This window comes from Lichenostomus cassidix, chromosome 1Aa, assembly GCF_008360975.1.
Source record: "Lichenostomus cassidix isolate B80296 chromosome 1Aa, HeHo_3.0, whole genome shotgun sequence".
NCBI classification, from domain to species: Eukaryota; Metazoa; Chordata; class Aves; order Passeriformes; family Meliphagidae; genus Lichenostomus; species Lichenostomus cassidix.
In genome coordinates, this window is record NC_139480.1 from 44,091,425 (window position 1) to 44,109,541 (window position 18,117).

Here is an 18,117-nt window from a genome sequence, read left to right on the forward strand (position 1 = left end):
GTTTTCTATTTATCTGGGCTCATTTCTTTTATTAAAGGTTGTTCTTTAATACTGTAATTCATAGTTTGTTGATATAACACTTTAAAATGTTCTGCAGTGCTTTCCACAGTTTAACAAAACAAAATTTAAGATATTTCTAAAGGACTGGTATCTGTCTCTAGAGCAATGAGGGGAGAATTACTGCAAAGACATGCCTGGTCAAAGTACCCAACCTTATTGGTGAAGTGCTTATATATCTGATAAAGTTCTGATACATTTCTTCATATTTTGTTTTTATAAATGTCTGTGTCTTAGTGCTTATTTCTTCTAAATGTGAGATGTAGGAAATGGAACAGATGTTTGTATAACTACTTATTGAGCTCATGGAAGAAATGTCTAAAATGATATTTTCATTGTTATAATGAAACTATAATTACATTTGCTTGTGAGGTTTGAATTGGGTTCTTAACAGGAGCATGTTCAACAGGCAAAAAAATATTAAATGGCATAAAACATCATGTGATATTCGAATAATGAAAAATGTATCATTTAACAGTGTTTGCATTATTCAGAGTTATACACATACAAGTGTCTGCTCTAATCCCTTGCCAGTATGTTGTCTTGGTAACCAGCTACCTGCACACCTGCTCGGCTCCTGCAAGTGAGGGAAAATGGATGGTTATTGGCCACAAATATATTGAAATGGAATATAAAAATCCAGCAGAATATTAATATTTAATAAGGCTGTGCCTTCAAACTTCAGTGTTCTAGCTGGTCTCTAGCAGCAAGTTTTATACCTGAACAAAAAGAAATTTGACATCATTTGTGTTCTTTCTGTAAAGCAGGGAGAAGTCAAATTCAAATTCGTACCCAAAGATCCTGTAACACAAAGAAGAATATCAGCAGTGTGTATATTAAAAATAGTGTTATTCTAGTGAGAGTCTATTGTCTATTGGATAACTATTTTGGAGTACTTAATAACTGTTGAGGAATTAATTTCCAAAACACTTCCTGCTTGTTACTGAACTGAACTATCAGTTCCACAGAGGTACATGGACCTGAGAACCAGAAATTGGTGGCAGGGCACTGGGGGGAGGAGGGAAGGTAGATAAAATGTTGTTAGGATCAGACCTGAAAATACCTTCTTCTTTGGCTGAACTTCATTGGCAGAGTTTTACCTTTACTTGAAATAATTTCTCCAGCTTTATAATTACATCTTTCTGCTGAACCTGAAGAACTTAACACTGAGATTTTAAGAGCTGGGAAGGAAGGCATAAAGGATCATATGGGCATCTTTTAATTTTAACTCCAACTGCATGAATACCTCCTAGAAACATGGGATTTTTGACTAACCAGTATTTCATCATTATATCTGGGAAAACCTAAAGAAAGCAAAAAGGTGAGTAAAATATCAAAAAACATGAGAAAAGGTACCAAAACAGTTTTTTGGCACAGAGGTACCTGGTGCACAATTGGAGCAAGAAATAAGCCAGAATGGGTATGGGATTGGGGTATATATGGTGATATGTGCAAATTGATGCTGTCCCACTAAGGAATTTCTTCCCAATGCATGGACAAAGGGAGCTTGAACTTGCCTATTGCTGTACTTGTAAACTTTGCTGGGAGATGCCTATCTATACATACACATGCACAGTCACAGGTGACAAGGAAAATGTTATAATCCTGAAAAGGGCAACTACTTGATGTTAACCAGATGCATATTTAGCAGATTGGCTCCTGGGTAGGATGATGCATGTCACTCCAGCATTTCTTGTCTAGGGTATTCTAGGCATCCATTTGTATGGTGTTATATACAGCCCTGAATGTATCAATTTTGAATCACAAAATGGGAAAACCTTGCCTTAGAAGGATGTCTCCTTGTAGGATAGAAATCAGATGTGTTTTGACTCTGTAATTGTTTTTCAGTTCTGTTCTACAATATTAAGTATTAGGAAATGAAAAGTTATATGGCATTAGACATCCAGCTTTTTTAGAAAAGACAGACTGAGCCTGTATTCATGTTAAAGTGCAAGAGGGTTTGTTCTAAGAACTACCCTGGTTCTCTTTTAAAAATGCCCTTTACCTCAGTTGTTTTTGTAATGCAGGGTCTTACATAAATCTGTGGTACAAAGAGTTGAACTGTGTGATCTGGTAAGGTGGAGTTCAGCTTCCAAAAAAAGAGGCAGGAAGTCTATTTTCTAAATTACATGTGAGATATCTTGCATTCAAAAGCTGGTTTTAGTCTTTTTGTTTCTGCTCACATTTCAGCAGCCTTGACTGCACACTAGGTTTGCCCACGCAGAGGAAGGCAGTTTCGTTGTCCTAATGTATAGATCTCATTGCACAAGGCACATGGCAAAAACAAATGAATCACCACAGGAAGAGTTTCAAACTTTAGCTATATTTATTCCTGTGCTTACTCAGAAGCTGGTTTAAGATAAGCTGGGTCTTTATTTAGAATCGTGTGTATGGATATGTGTGTAATTGACATACATACACAAATATAAAAAGGGAGTCCTGTAGATTTCTCATTAGCTACTATTATTATTAGCTATTAGGTTAGCTATTAGTGAAAGTCTCTAAGGGTAAATTTGATAATATTGTACTGGCAGTTCTGAAGGCTGGAGGTCATAATAGTTTTATATGAATTATGATTTTCTTTTCTCTTGTAATTCTCTGATACTGTAGAAATATACTTTTCCAGGTGTGCTGCTTTTGGCATCAGCATGATAAGCTTGGACAAGTGTAAGGATAATTGTGATTGTGTTTTACTTTATAGGTTATGTGGTAACAAGCCCAAAGATCTGGCTTATTCAGATTTACATCTCAGGATGAAAGTGGCTTTACTTTCACAGCAGTATGAACTTAAGAAATTGACTCCATTTTGAAATATAAATTCAAATTCCGTAGTCCAGAAGTATGATGGTGCCAGGCTGTTCCCAGTGGTGCCCAGTGAGAGGATGAGAGGCAATGGGCACTAACTGCAGTACAGGAGAATCTTTTTGAATGCAGTAAAGATTTATTCTTTTAGGGTGACTGGACCAGGCTGCCCAGAGAGTGTGTGACATCTCCATCCTTGGAAATATTCAAAATCTGGTTGGATGCAGCACTGAGCAACCTGCTGTAGCTGGCCCTGCTTTGAGTAGGGGGTTGGAGCTGATGACCTCCAGAGTTCCCATCCAACAGGAATGCTTTTGTTACATTATTCAGAAAACAATTACTAATTGTTTGTTATCAGTTCTGTTTACTCTCTCATCCTGACTGATGGTGGGCACTGCTAATGTAACACTGGTGTCCAGAGGTTATGCTTCAAGGCAAGCATATGCATTAAACAAACACCTTTTCCCAACATGTATGTGGAGGATGCACTTGAACTCTAGGGTCCTTTCACTCCTAAAAGCTGAGTATATGCTTCCTTCATTGCTAGGTAAGAGCTCCAGAAATTAGTCTGCCCTGCACACTGAAGTGCTCCATGTGCAGAAAGCATGGCAGTGTTGCACGGGGTGACATCAGGCACAGGTGTGTGTCTAACCTTGGGAAATTCTAGTTATTATCACCAGGGACATGACTAATTCCCATCAAACAGCACTCTGCCTATTGCTGGGTGAAGCAGGCAGGCAGGGTTGCAGAGACTGCCAGCCCCATGATGAGTGTGAAGGTCTTTTTTCCTATGTTCTGTTGAACTATTTCTCCCTGTATCTGTAATTAAGATATGAAAGCTTTTAGAAATGTTTGTTGATAATAAACTGCAGATGACAAGAGTCATATCAGAAGGTAAACAGTTAAATACAAGAGTAATATTTAAGGTCTGTATTTCAGAACCAGCCTCTCTTAATGTTTCATCTTGAGCCTGTAAGCAGCCGCTGTGAGGGAGAGGGAATATGAACATTATTATTTTGGTGTAAAAACCTAGTTCTGAATAAACCCTTTCTTGCAGATGTGTTTCTGGGCACCAACAGAAAATCTCATTGTGAAGACTTAATACCACTTCAGTTATGCAGGATTGTCATTAACAGAGCACTATGGAAGGGAGCGATTTGCTTTACTAAGGGTAAAGTGCCTTTCAAGCTAAAAACAACAACAAAAAATCCCAATCAAGCAAACTAAAGCCATAACAGAAGTCATGGGGATAGTGTCTCAAATGCTGCTTAGAACAGAAAGTTTTTGCTAAGATGGATGTTAGGTGTACATGCTCAAGAGGAATGTATTTTTTCACTGCGGTGCTCTTTGAAGTTCCAGTGTAAATGTAGAAATGACTAGCAGCTCCAGGTGGGTATCTTTGGCAAATTAAAATTAATTTGCTTCCCACGTCTCATTGCATTGTTTGGTATTCCTGCACAGTTTTGCTCAGATTTTAAAGCACTCTGTGATTATTTGAGCATTTTGATGGATCCCTTTCTGGACTTGTGAATATATAATCTCTAGAAATAAGATGCATTTTGTTCCAGAAGAGAATTTCTGAAGTGATGCATAATGGGGAAAAGTGTATAGTTTGGATTATTATTAGATTATTTTGTTTTATTATTTGGATTATTATTATTTTGGCTTATTATTAGATCTTTGGCCTTCATCTGCTTCAGAAACATGAGGCAGTACTAGTGATTATTCATAGGTTCTGTATGTGCTGTGTAGGGACAGCTTTACCTGTAAAGCAGTTGTTAACTATGCTGTGACACAGAGCCTTTCTGAAACAGTTAAATCTAAGCTACTTTCCTTAAATACATTTAAATCCATGTAATAATATTTGCATTAATCAAAACTCTAAAGATGCAATTTGGTGGCTATGCATGGAAAATTGAGATTTGGGAAGAAGTGGAGCAGTCTGCAGTAATTTTGGTCAGTGCTTGCAGACAGTGATGCAGCTGTAAAGGTCAGGTTCAACAGAGCTGCCTCTATAATAATTTTTTATTGAAGTAATTGATGTAAAGGAAGTAAGATTAGCTTCAACTTTTGTGTGAGGTCAACAGCATATTTAAGCACATATTTATGTTTCTTCCTGTTAACAAGATTTTAGCAAGATAGGTGATAACCACCAAACTAGAGCAATTTTCAGTGATGGCTGTACATCATCTGATTGCTGCACTGGGACTGGGTATTGGAGTGACACATCCCATTAGCTGTGCAGCTGTCCTCTGCTCTCTTCTGACTGAATGCTGCTCTGGTTTTGGGATCTACCACCCCACATCTGACAGTCAAGGGTGAGGCTGGTTTGGATGTTATTAATCTGCTAATCTAATGGATGCATCAGATATGCTGACCTTATTTCTTCTCTATTTCCAGTTACTTAAATTTGACATTACTGCCTAAAAAATGTTTATTTTCTTTAGGGAGAAATGCTCTTGAATTTTTTTTTTTCCAAAGATGAGGTAATGAGTGAAAATAGCATTGCCACTATTTTACTGCTGATGGTACTGATAGGCTTTCTATCTTTTCTTTGGTCATCACTGCGGTAAACTTGTTAGGATTAAAAATGAAATGATTAGTGCAATCTGTAAAAGAAAAAAAAAGAAAGTTATGAGTTTGTGTGAGTCCTTGAGCAAAGTCTGAGTGAAGAGTTGAAGGTGAAAAAGTTTTTATAGTGCTGATTCTAGAAGATCTTTGATTTGATTTGGAGACCAAGCTAGACTTTGATTTTAATGCTGTATCTTGAAACAACACAGCACGGGTGAAGCCTTTTTGAGTTGGTCTATTTATTTTACTGTAGTTATGTTCTTCTCTGCACTGCTTTTCTCTCCATGTCTCCTGGGAAAACAGTTGGTATAAATCACTGGTCATGTGATGGAAACAAAAATGGTACTTTCAAAGGAAATTTCAATGTTTCTAAAAGGCCATTGTTTGTGGACGCTCTGCACCTTAAGCCACAAGGATATAGTCAGTTATAAATGTTAGTTGTATTGATCAGAATTAGTATTTTTGTGGGATATATTAGCATATATTAGTAGACCTTGAGAAAGCGTGAAACAACCTCCCCCCCCTTTTAGATTAGCATATAGTTAAAATCTAATTAAGGCAGTACCCATTATACAGGGTTATAATTTACATTTTGAAACAATTGCCTTGTAAAACAACTAAATATGCATTAAAAGAAACAAAAAACCTTAGCAATTCATGACCTTTTAAAATCGGAGTAATCAATCCAGGCTTGTTTTCTGCTGTAATGAATCCTAGCACCTCAAGTTTAAATGCCAAATGGTGTTTCTTTTCTCTCCTGTGGATCCGAGGACATTAGTTGTAGAAGTTAAGCAGAATGACAGCTGGCTTTGTCTGATGGGCAGAGCTCTTCACTATCCTGTTTTTACTTTCCTCCATAAGAAGTCATTAATAGAAATCCACTTGGCTGCAGGGTAGAGTCAATTTGTCACAAGTATTGGGTTGATGTAACAGCAATGGAAGGCAGTAGAACAATAGGGAGGGATTCTTTGTATGTGGGCTCTTTTTGACTTGGTGATGTTGAACATTTTCCAATAAAGAAGTTCTGTCTTAATGCAGTGAAATTATAAGTAATTGTGCTGTGTTTGAAAAAGCACGTTCATGGCTATATATTTGAACAAAGAGCAAATTTGAGATTTTTTTCCATGTGTTTCTGTATTGCATAGTCAAATTGCTTATGAAGCAGCATATCATAAGATCCACTATTAATAAAGTAATATTCTGAGAATAAATACCAAATTTACTTGGGTTTTCAGTTGTACCCGAGATAGAAAATGTAATTTTCTTCTTCAGGATGTAAATTACTCACATTTCACTCTTAAGGTGCTTTTTCCTCAATTTGAGCAGTCTAATACTAAGGTCAAAATGCCCTTGTGAATGTTTGCAGTTGGCACTGCACCTTTGGGGATCTCAGCATAAGGAGGCAGCAAAAGGACTAAAGAACAGTAAATTTTACTTCAGAATGACATAAGACAAAGCAAATTATGTAGTTTGATACTGGCTTGCATGTGTGTAGAATTCCAAGTCATTATACACTTCAATTAGAAAAGAAAACCTTTATTTTCAAGAAGTATCTCAAAGAGCAAGATGTTTAGAAAATAATTCTACCACTGGAGTAACCTTTACAAGTTTTGGTAGCACATGAATTATTCCCCCAACTTTGCTTTTATTTTTTGCTTTTTATAATCTGTGTTCTTGATGTTAATTCTGTAAGACAGAACCAGAAGCTGACATGCCTTCCCACAGCTTGATATAAATCTCCTCTGATACAAAATGAGTTGAGCTGCAGTGAACTTAAATGCTAATGCTGCAGACAGCAGGCAACCTGCTGTTTAGTATCAGAAAGTTTTAACTTTGGCTTACTCCCACATCTTCCTTGTTCCACTATAAGTTAAACTGGCACTTCACCATGGATAACGACTAAAAGCTGTTCCTATTTGCAAACAAAGAAGTTTTATGATCAAAAGAGTCACTAATAACAAGCATTGCACCAATTCAGTGTGTGTACTGTAGTGCAGGCCTCAGTCAGCTAATGAATAATCCCAGTCCTACTTAAAGATGTAAAAATTGTCAAATAGGTTTGACTGTAGGAATGTGACATTCTGTTTTTAGGAGAAACTGTATTTTTCTCAGGCTCATAACCTGTATACTGGCAGAATATATTCTATCTATAATACTGCATATTTTATTACATAATTATTTTCTACAAAACATACTATTCTTTTCATGAATTACTTTTACTTCTAAAATAATGGCCTTTCAGTGATAAGGCGTCACAATTTCTTTTCTTTCTCCACTATATGAACTTTCATGTAACAAACTGAATGAAGTAAGTAAAAATGAGTCTTTCATTTAAGCCTTTTAGAGGTTTAAATGGCCTAAGCTGTTCTCTTTTACATATAATCAGCAGAAGAAAATTTTGATATCTACCCTTCTGATCCTGCTGAGTAGTTCTGTTTCTTAAACTTTGCAGGATGTAGATGATTGGCTAAATGTGGGAAGATAGGTGAGAAATGTTTCTTAGGTGGGGCAGATGTAGCTCATCTGTAGTGAGATGCCTCACATCCCTTCCACCTGTGGAATGAAGGGAGGTAATCTGATCTGTCTCCAAAGTAACTGAAAGAAAACGATGAAATCAGGCACTGCATCTGCTGAAGGTCAGACCTTGTAATGGAGAAGATGAAGGCCTGAGGAAACATGAAGCTCTGCCTTGTAGCCAGTGGGTGTTTTGCAATTCTGGGTTTGAAGTGGTCATTTCTTGTTTTACTGCATAAAGCAGGTATAGTCTGACCCTAAACAATATTTCTGGCTTGCATGCCCTCAGTCTGTATTTCTTTGTCTTTATCATTTGAGATACTAATTCTTCAGTAAGACTGAAGCAATTAGGTCTTAAATCTTCCATCCTCTCTTCCCCACAGCAATTTTTTCACCCACTATTTCTAAAATAAATGTATGTGGAGTTTTGTGTTGGGCAGAGTGTGTTACCTGAAGATAATGTGCTCAAATCTAACTCTGAGCAGGATGAAGAAGGTCCATCTCTTGCAAGGAGGAGGTTCTTTAAGTGCATTGAGAATTCTGTGGTGTGCTTCTTAGTTCATTTGGAAGAGTTACTTATAGCCCTGGGCTAAACTAGTTGCAAGGCTGATTTATTTTTATTTCTGTTATTCATCTGATAGGGCACTAATTTTATATTAAAATTGAATCCTTAGTTTACATCAGGAGATTGAGAAATGAAAAGTTTTGAAAGTATAATGAGAACCTCCCAGGCTGTTCCTTTTTTTCTCCTTTTTTTAGATATTAAATTAGTGAGCTGTATTGACTGCCAATTTTTTACAACTATTTTGATTATTTTTCAGGTTATAGTTCTCTGAGGGTGACCCTACATCAGGTATAACTATAATTTTAGCTAAGGTTTTCTGATATGTTGGTAGTTGGCTCCTAGCAAAAGTCTCACCTTGGGAAAAGAAGCTTCTCCACTTGGTTCTGATTTTAACCACAGAATCACAGAATAAGCTGAATTGGATGGGATCCACAAGGATCACTGAGTCCAGTTCCTGCTCTGCCCAGGAACCTGTCCAAGAGTCACATCACATGCCCAAGAGCAGCTGCTACTCTGAAGGATTACAGTAAAGGTAAGAGAAAGTTTCTCAGTCAAAATTTCACTAAAGCATCTTATTCTGTGATTGACAATTTCTGGCAAATAAGATGGAAAAGTCTTTACATGTGTTTTAATGTTGTATATATTAGTGTATTGCTATAAATTTTTTAAACCAGGATGAGTTTTATTAATGAAATTGTAAATAATTAAGTATGCTATACATATAGACAGTGTCTTGGGGCATTGGCATCAAAGTTTAAACAAATTGTGGTAGTTACTGTGGTTTAATAAATTGATTTCAGCAAATTGGTTTGTTTGGACTTTGTGTACCTTATTTCAGCAGGAGGGATAATGCAGTGCAACTTCATGTTTTGTTGTTGCAAGCACTGGAAACAGTTTCAAGAAACTGCAGTGAGGATGTGATGAACAACAAAAGGATTTAAATAAAAATAGCAGTGCAGTTTTCTAATTGCAGGTGTAAGGACTTTGCTAATCTGTCTGCACAGATTACTAGATTGGATGGCTGGAATGGAACTGTAGTCAATTTTCATTTCCTCTTTGATGTTATCTGGAAAATGGGAGCTACAGCCAACTTTTTGTTTTGTTAATAAATAATATTTATGTTCTTTCTCCAGCAAGGTTCCATACTAGTTGTTAATGTGCCAATTTAGCTATTTTAAAATAGTCTTCCTTATGCTGGAAATGATGGATATGTGATGCATTTGAATATTCAAACAGTGGTATTTTCCTTCTATTTATAACCTTTCTTTGGTCATTGGATGCTTGATCTGAATATATTTATTTATTTTTGAGATGTTTGTAAAGAACACCTCCAGAGATTGTTAACATTTGTCAGCTCTTGGAATGACAGCTCCAGTCACTATAGAAGACAAGTAATTTTCCTCTTGAAGAAAAGGGATGCTAATCTCCACCTACAGTAACATGTTTTGAGAAACATAATGCACTAAGAAAATGTACCAATTACTTGGTTGAAAATTGCTTCCCTTCTGGAAGATAGACAATCATAACATTTTTGGACTTTTTTTTACTAGTTTCATAACATAACTCCCTCATCTGCAAAGTTGGAAACATGAAGTTTTAGGGCAGACCAGTATTCTATCAGCTATTGGAGCAGCCTTGTACTGTGGTATGGCATTTGAGATTTCAGTCTGGGCTCTGACTCTTGTCCAGACGCTGTAGCTGGAAAACAAATAGGATCTGATTTATTAAGAGGATGTTTAAGTAATGAGCCAGCATGGCACATATATGCTCCCATGTGTTCTGCTTACACAGTTGAAGGGTGATTCTTACAGTATTGTCCAGGATGGAAAGTTATTTTTTAGGTGTAGTTTCTTAACTGGCTATCAGAAGAATGTTACTGATTTTTACTCCTAAGTAATGTAGAGGTTGTAGGTGGAAATTAAATGTATGTGCATGAATGAGTGTATATCTCAATATAAATAGTGGCATATACTAAGCTGAAAGAGTGAGGAAAATGGCAATTATATTAATGAAGTTGCTTAATTGCATATAATAAAATTTTTAGTTTACTGCAACCTATTGAAACTATCACTGACCTAATAAAGATTGTATCCTTTTAGTTGTATTGTTTACTATTTAAATCAGCAGGAATATATTAAAGCAAACTGCTTAATTGTTGAGAAATTAGATTATTTGAGATGTAGAAGGAAAACAAAAAGATAGTAATAGAAAAATTGCCTCTATTTAATAAGCAGTTAGACAAAACTCTTTTCAAAGACGTTTTGTGCCACAGGCTTATGACATTAGCAAATGAGTCATATGAAGTCACTTTACTTGAAAAGATTTCTAATATTTCAGCTGCAAGCCATTTGCAGTTATATCTTCTGAAAATAAAGAACTCTGTTGGTTTCATTCCCAGTGTCATGGAACTCCAGTGGGGCAAAATGATATGCAGTAAATGGCCTTTAAGGGCAAGGAGGAGTAAAGCAGACAAAAGGCTTAATTACAGCTCATTCTGAAGATCTGTTCTTAACCTAAGGCAGTGGATTTCTGTTTAGGGACTAAATGTAAACAGGATGGTTGGAGTTGTGTCCAGCCCCTTTCTGCTCAATATCCCATCCCATCCCATCTCACCTCCGTGTTCTCCTGGTGCTCAGGCCTACCTGTGCAAAATGTTCCTCCTTCCCCTACTGCTGTCACTTTTCTGTCCCTGTCTCTTCATCTCCTTGTGAGACCTTACTCCCTTAGCAGCACTGGTGTTAGCTGCTGCTGCCCTCTGCAAGGGAACTGGCAAAAGGAATTGCAGAGGTGGAAAGAGATCAGAAAAGTTTCGGATGAAGTTCAAGTCCTGTGCAGAGTTGCCAGAACAACAGGTTTCTGGTAGTATGTAACAGAGGCAATTAGGGAAAAAGTCATGCTAGCATAAAGGCTGGAACATCTGTTCAATGGTTTAGAAAAAGTTTAATGTTCGACTTCACTAATGGCACTAAAACTTGCTATCGTTAATGTGAATGATAAAGAGTGACTCACTCTGATGTCTGATGACTTTGGAGAGGGATGTTTCCAGCTGGAAAATCATAGCATTTGAAATCATAGCACTTTGCTGGAGAATTCCAGCAGGACAAGACTTATTTTGAGGTGTGTTACTATGCATGTTTTTGGCATCTGACTAATCCAGTCCTATTTTTTGGTTATTCCTGTTATTCCTGTATTATTATGTTCCTGGTTATTGCCTGTATTGGTAATGTGTATTGGTGCTTAACTACATCACAAGAACTGAAACATCTCAAATGTTAAAGTTTTATTTAAATCCTCTTGTACATGGGGAAATACACAGCCTAAGTAAAGGTTTTGTGTAAGGAGGATTGCTGTATTAAATGTTAGCCTGGCAATCCAATTAACTGCTTAAAAATTCGAATATTTTTTTCCAAAAACACCCTGGTTTTTCTGGTTTGGTTTTTTTCCCCCCTCTGAGCGATTTTCATCATCCCTCTCATACTGTTAAGCTAGCTGTATCTTTGGAAAAGTAATAAAAGCTTATTTTCTTTGTAACTTGGTTTGCATAGTCATGGCTGTCACATTAATCTGGTGTTAGTATTAGATTTTAATAAAAGGCTACATAGTAAGAAGAAAGAGCCTTGCTGATATTATAGTGTATTTCATATAATTTAATTTTTTATTTTAAATATTTATGCTTTTGGTATATTGTGAGTGATATTGGACTTTGCCAAACATCTTTTATAAGAAACAAACCAAACACAACCCCAAATACAGAAGTTATGTCGAAACAATACTAAGGCAGTGACAAAAGAAAAAATCTGAAAGGGTAGAAATCTGCAAAGAGCACATGTTTTATCTGGCTTTGAGACTGAGGGAAAGGAAGAGAATATTAACAGTGAAGTAATGTTACTTATTAGCCATTGCATTTTTCATTAACAGTTCCAATGAAGTTTTGTGTATTTTGTGGAGTAAACATAAAACAACATTTGAGAATGGACTAGTGGGGTGTGGGTGTTAGAATCCCCTTGGAAGGTTTATACAGAGCATGTTTGTATAATTAATTACTACAGGTGGGCTAGAGGCAATCCAATGGCCTTCCACATCTTGGTAAACATATTAATCAGTTCAGGTTGTTTCCCACCTACGGGGCTGAGGTTTGGCTGGTCTCATGTTTAAGATGACAGGTACATCTTGTTGGGTGAGGCAAGCATGGGAAAGAAGATGGCTGAGACAGTGCTGCTTCTAACAAACAAGCAATTCATGTGTGCCCTGGTCTTGCAGGCAAAAAGAATTTGCCTGATAGTAATTCCTAAAACTTGTTACCATTGCCCTATTTGTTATCCATTGTATAATTTGACATGCCTTTTTTCTAAATTACATTATTGTTTCAATGAGAACAAGGGGGAACCCTTCCTCCCTTCCCAAAGAACTGTTGGAAACAGTATCTTCATATGTAAACTTTATTTAATATCTCTTATTGGGGAAGGAGAGAAAGGAAAGGGAAAAACAAGAAGAAATTTGGTTTTCTGTAGAATTTCCTGTGTCCATCAGTTTGCAAATCTTCAAAACCTTGTCAGTACTGGTTATTCAAATTTAATATAGCTCCTGAAGATCCATGTTTTAACACCACTGCTTATGCTTGCCACCCCAAATTCCACTGAAGCCTTTTTTTTTTACAGTACAGCACCTCTGGAAATTGAGAGCTGATTGATATTTAGCTAATATCTTTATTGAGATCAAGATATTAGCTAAACCTGGGCCATGAGCAGAGCAATAGGCTTGTGATACCCTGAGACTGGAAACTGAAATCAGTGCAGAGGCTTTTTTCCTCCTCTCCAAGCTAGGCCTTGATCTAGTAGAGGTTTACAAAAGAATGAGCTTGGACATGCACCAAAGATACCCAAGAGCCTACAAGGGAGAACAATGACCTTTGCTATGAATTCCCAACGATTTTTGTTTCTTATTAAGATGATGAGATGTGGATCTGTGTGTGCACATCCATATGCATACTCTGTCTAGTTAGTGTGGGTTTTATGGATACTTGCAAATTGTATATGTGCTTTTTCTGTTAAAAAAAGGTTTTTTTGGTGATATCTCTCACTGCTTACAGGTTCTTGTCACTGTCTGTGTAGACATTGGTTTCTGACCTAGGGAAATTTGCTGTAATTTTTGTAAATATAGTGTGTGATGTAGTGAAGAAATAAAAAAAACACTGTCACAATTAACTACAGCCTCAATAAGCTCTACATTTTTCTTAAAGTCAATAATAGCGATAAAGTCTTGGGCTGTGATGCCTTTTAATTTTTTTTTTTTAAATTAAAAAATTTAAGTTATTTGAACAAGGTTTTTGTTGGAGTCTGACTTCTTGGAAGTGTCAAAGTTAAAAAAAACCAAAAAAAACAAACCAAAACCCAAAACAACAAGCTCTAATTTTCTTTCCTTTTATTTCTTTCTGACATCAAGAAAGAAGACTCATGGCTTAGTTTTTCCAACATACCTTTGTATTTTTGTATTTAGTTTGGTAGGTGAGCCAAAATGATACTCATTAGGACACTTTGAGTTAGTGGTTTTTGGGATGAGAATGTGGCTTTTATCTCTTCTGGAAAACTTGATATGAGAGTCAATGCTGTGTTGTAAAAAACGGCATAATAATGTTAAAATATATATCTTTGGTAACTTCAGGACATATTGATATCTACTTCATGATTGCTGGGCTAATGGGGGAGAGGAGAGAAAAAAGCAGCAGTCTGCTGCCCATCTTATATTTCTAAATGCCATGCAAGAAATAAAGAGGAAGAACTGTCAAAGTTACACGCTATAAAAAATCTGGTGAAGTGATTCAGAGGCTTGAATATTTATATTGCCTTATTAACAGGAGTGACATTGGTTTGTCAAGGTTGTACATGCTCTGAGGTCCAGACTTCTGCTTAATTTGAGTGTGGAAATCTATGGGTAATCATTATAGGTGGAAAAGGGAATTAATGGTGATCTTCTCACGTAGCTATGATGATTACTGTAAATGATGTAGGTGTAGAAAGAGGAAGAAAGATTACTGTTGTAGTGGCTGATCCTGATGAATGTCATCCCATTTAGGGAAATGGGTGAAATATTCCTGTTCAAGAAAACATTGAGAGAGGGTGAAGATTGAAAAAAGTAAGAGAATGGAAGAGGAGTGATCAGAGAATTGCAGACAATTTATCTAACTTAAATTCAAATAAAGTGCTGGAGCTTATAATCTTTGGCAAATACTTTGGAAAAAAAACAACCTATACAGGGCATCTTGATTGAGAGCAACTCTTTTCAAACCAGTCTAATTTAACTTTTTAAAAGTGACACGCCTTTTAGATTCAGGGAGGCATCTTGCCTTTAGACCTGGACAATTTTTTTTTTTTTATTTTTTTTTTGCATGCTGCACTTTTAAACAAGAAAAAGAAATACATGGTAGATGAAACAGCTGCTAACTAAATCAAGGACTTTTGCAGCATGCTACCCTTTGGAATAATTAGCTGCACAAACACAAGGTGAAGGATCACTTCCTCAGAAAAAACTGAAAAAAGCTTATGGTGACTGTATTGGATACTACACTAAATGTGACTCCTTACTGCTCTGCTGTTCAAAAATAATTTATAAATACATTATGTATAGTAGGAAAATTGGCAGAACTGGTATATCATGTTTGGGGCACTGAATCTAAAGAAAAATGGGATAAGCAGCAGAATCAAGAAGGTAAGAAAAATAGAGGTGAGAAAGAGAAGCTACGAGGCCTACTGAGAGCAGAAGAAGAGGTAAGTTAATTTGCATTGAGAGAGATTCAGATTAGATGTCAGGAAATTACTTTTATGAAAGTGAGTGAGGTAGGTAACCTCACCTAATGCCTGGGGAGGGTTGTGGAGATCTCTGCTGCTGGAAGCCTCAGTTAGAAGAGTTATGTGGATGTCTGCAGCAGAAATGATTGATCTTACCAGGGATTATATGACCTGTTGAGACCTTCTTCATGTGTTGTCTTGCTTTCCGGAAAGTTTTGTCTGAAGGAAAAACACAAGCCCAAACAACCCAGGACAAAAAAACCCATCTATGAGTCAACCAAAATTTTTATAGAGCAGTATTCCTCAGTAATATGCAGTGTGGCCTTTTAATATGAGATTGCTTCTGGGATTTCTCACTCATCTGTTTACCAATTACTATCATTATTCTGATCATTTTTTCCTAGCGAAAAACAGAACAAAAAACTACCGTGCATTATGAACCTTCTTAAGGGAAATGTCAAAAATGTCATCCATCTGGGAAATTTAAATGCCGAGTCCTTCCCTTGGACTTCACTGCAGTGTGTCACACACTGTTTTACTCTAGTCTTTCAGAAAACAATGCAATGTAAAAAAAGTGTTTGAGGTGTCAGCTTTTCCATTATCTCCATTGTTAACTGCATATTCTGTTTATAGGGACTTGCTGTAACACAGCACCGTCCAAATATTTATTATTCAGGAAGCAACATTTTAGCTCATTTACATGACAGGAAACATTTTAAAAAATCTTCTATGTTGATTTCCTGTCAAGGCAGCAAAGCACATCACTAGTAATTTTATTGCTGTTACCTAGCTAAATATTACAGATTTTACTTATTTATGTAAACTAGCTGCATAATGTTGGGATGTGTACCACTGTTCCTAAGAAGTCTTTTTGAGTATTTTTTTATATTAATGTTCTTCCTTTGGCTGCCATTTTCAAATGAATGTGCATTAGGTGGTAAGTTACAAATTCAAAAATTTAAATGGCACAGAGAGTGACAAACACTTTCTGTAAAATGAATCCTTTTACCTAATCTGTTGCCTGCCTACTTAAGGAAATGAGGCATATGCCATTACTCCATGTCTATCTGTGCTCTAATAGCTAATGGAACTTTTTGCCAATTCAAAGCAAGATCTTAAAAATTCTGGTGTTTTAGATGTTGCATGAAACTTGGTGTTGACATGGAGCAGAAACCCATGTTTGTGCCCCCATTGTGAAGAAGCGAGGGAGACTTCTGCTCTTATGACGCTTATTTTCAGTCTGTGTTTTCAGAAGAAGCTCAATGCCTCTCTGGGAGAAAAGGAAACAAGAGTCCTGTGTTGAGGGTCTAGGAGTAAACTTGAATATATGGTGCTATGTGCAGGAGTGTTTTGGGCAAGAATTGAGAAAACACGTGTCAACTGGCTTAGTCTGAAACAAGAAATCTGTATAAACTTGGTGTGTCTCTGGGCAAGTTGGGTGGATATGGGCTGTTACAATGACAGATGTCAGGAATGTGAAGGAAAGCTGAGGTTTGTGAGGGACATGGGAGACACCAGGCTAGTTAGTTTAGCTGCTCAAAGAACAGTTAGTTTAAGGTCCTTTACTTGTTCTTCTGTTCCTTAAATTATTCTTCCTGTTGACTGAAATCCTGTCACAGATGACCAGACATGGACTGCAAATTAATCTGTTCTAATATTCTGATTATTCTTTAGTTGTACAGAAGAAACTTTTATAATACAGTACGGAACATTTTGTGCCCTGCATTCCATTTCCCTTCTGAAATTGTTCCAGCCTACTATGGCACTTCTGTGGTTGCATTTACCTTTTTTTTTTTTTTTTTACCCTTTCCTTTAAGAAATGTTAGTAATCAGTCACTCTTCCATAGCAAGCATTGAAGAACACCTTGGGGCAGGAGGGCAGGGGAAAGGTTAAGGTAAATGTTTGCAATCACTTCACTCATGGAAAAGTTCAGCCTTACAAATCCACAGCCAAAATTAAAACAAGAAATAAGACATAACACATTATTATCTGTATCCAACACTTGGTATTAAGCAGATTGCTTATCTGACCTCACTGGCTAGCTGCCATAGGATGAGTGGGATCTTCATGCCCTGCTTTAGCCTCAGAACTTGACCACACTTTCAATTGAAGGAATCACTCTGCAAGTTCTAGTTATGGCAAAACCAATCTATTTATAGAAATGAATATTAAACAGACAAGAGATAACAGATGAAAGATCTTAATCAGAATTACTTACTTCATCAGAATTACTTACTTACAGTATAAAACTAAAGTGCTACCTGTAGATTACAGTATGACATAAAACAGTACCCTATATCAAGGCTCCTATATTAAAACTAGCAAAAGAAATAGTATTGATTGGGAGTCGAATATAACTTACCACCAAAATGATGATGATGTACACAGATTCCTTCATTTAACCTCTTAGGACTAACAGGGAAGCAGGCCTTCCTGCTCAGGGGAGAAACTGCACAAGTTTCCAGGAAAATATTTGGAAGATTTCTGCTTTGTGAAAGTTTGGTGTAGCTTTTATAGTTTGTAAAGGGAGGAGTTTGCTAAGTCTGATGTTACTGCATTCACTCCAACCCTTTGTGCCCCACCTGTGAGCTGGTTGCTTGTCCATCACATAACACAGTTATCCAGCTGTGACCTGCACATCTTGTCCAGAAGGATACTGTGAGAGACAATATCAAAAGCTTTGCTGAAGTCCAAAGTGCTTGTATTTACTGGCTTTCCTACATTAACTAGCTGGGTTACCCTTTTATGAAAGGAAATCAGGTTTGACAAGAAGGACTTTCCCCTCATGAATCCATTCTGGTTGTGACTGATGTGTGGAGATG

General features: G+C 36.7%; 1 long non-coding RNA gene across 2 annotated transcripts in view; it reads left to right on the forward strand.

Annotated features, from left to right (window-relative positions):
• The first annotated feature begins 7,891 nt into the window (after window positions 1–7,891).
• Window positions 7,892–18,117, forward strand: part of LOC146443572 (uncharacterized) — an 82,567-nt gene continuing 72,341 nt past the window's right edge. Inside the window, exons 1-3 of one of the 2 annotated variants that reach the window (XR_014856076.1) lie at window positions 7,892–8,188; window positions 8,766–8,797; window positions 8,909–9,051. This is a non-coding gene — a long non-coding RNA (uncharacterized LOC146443572). Of the gene's footprint in view, window positions 8,189–8,765; window positions 9,052–18,117 lie in introns of both variants that reach the window. The other variant, XR_014856075.1, reaches the window with a different exon arrangement.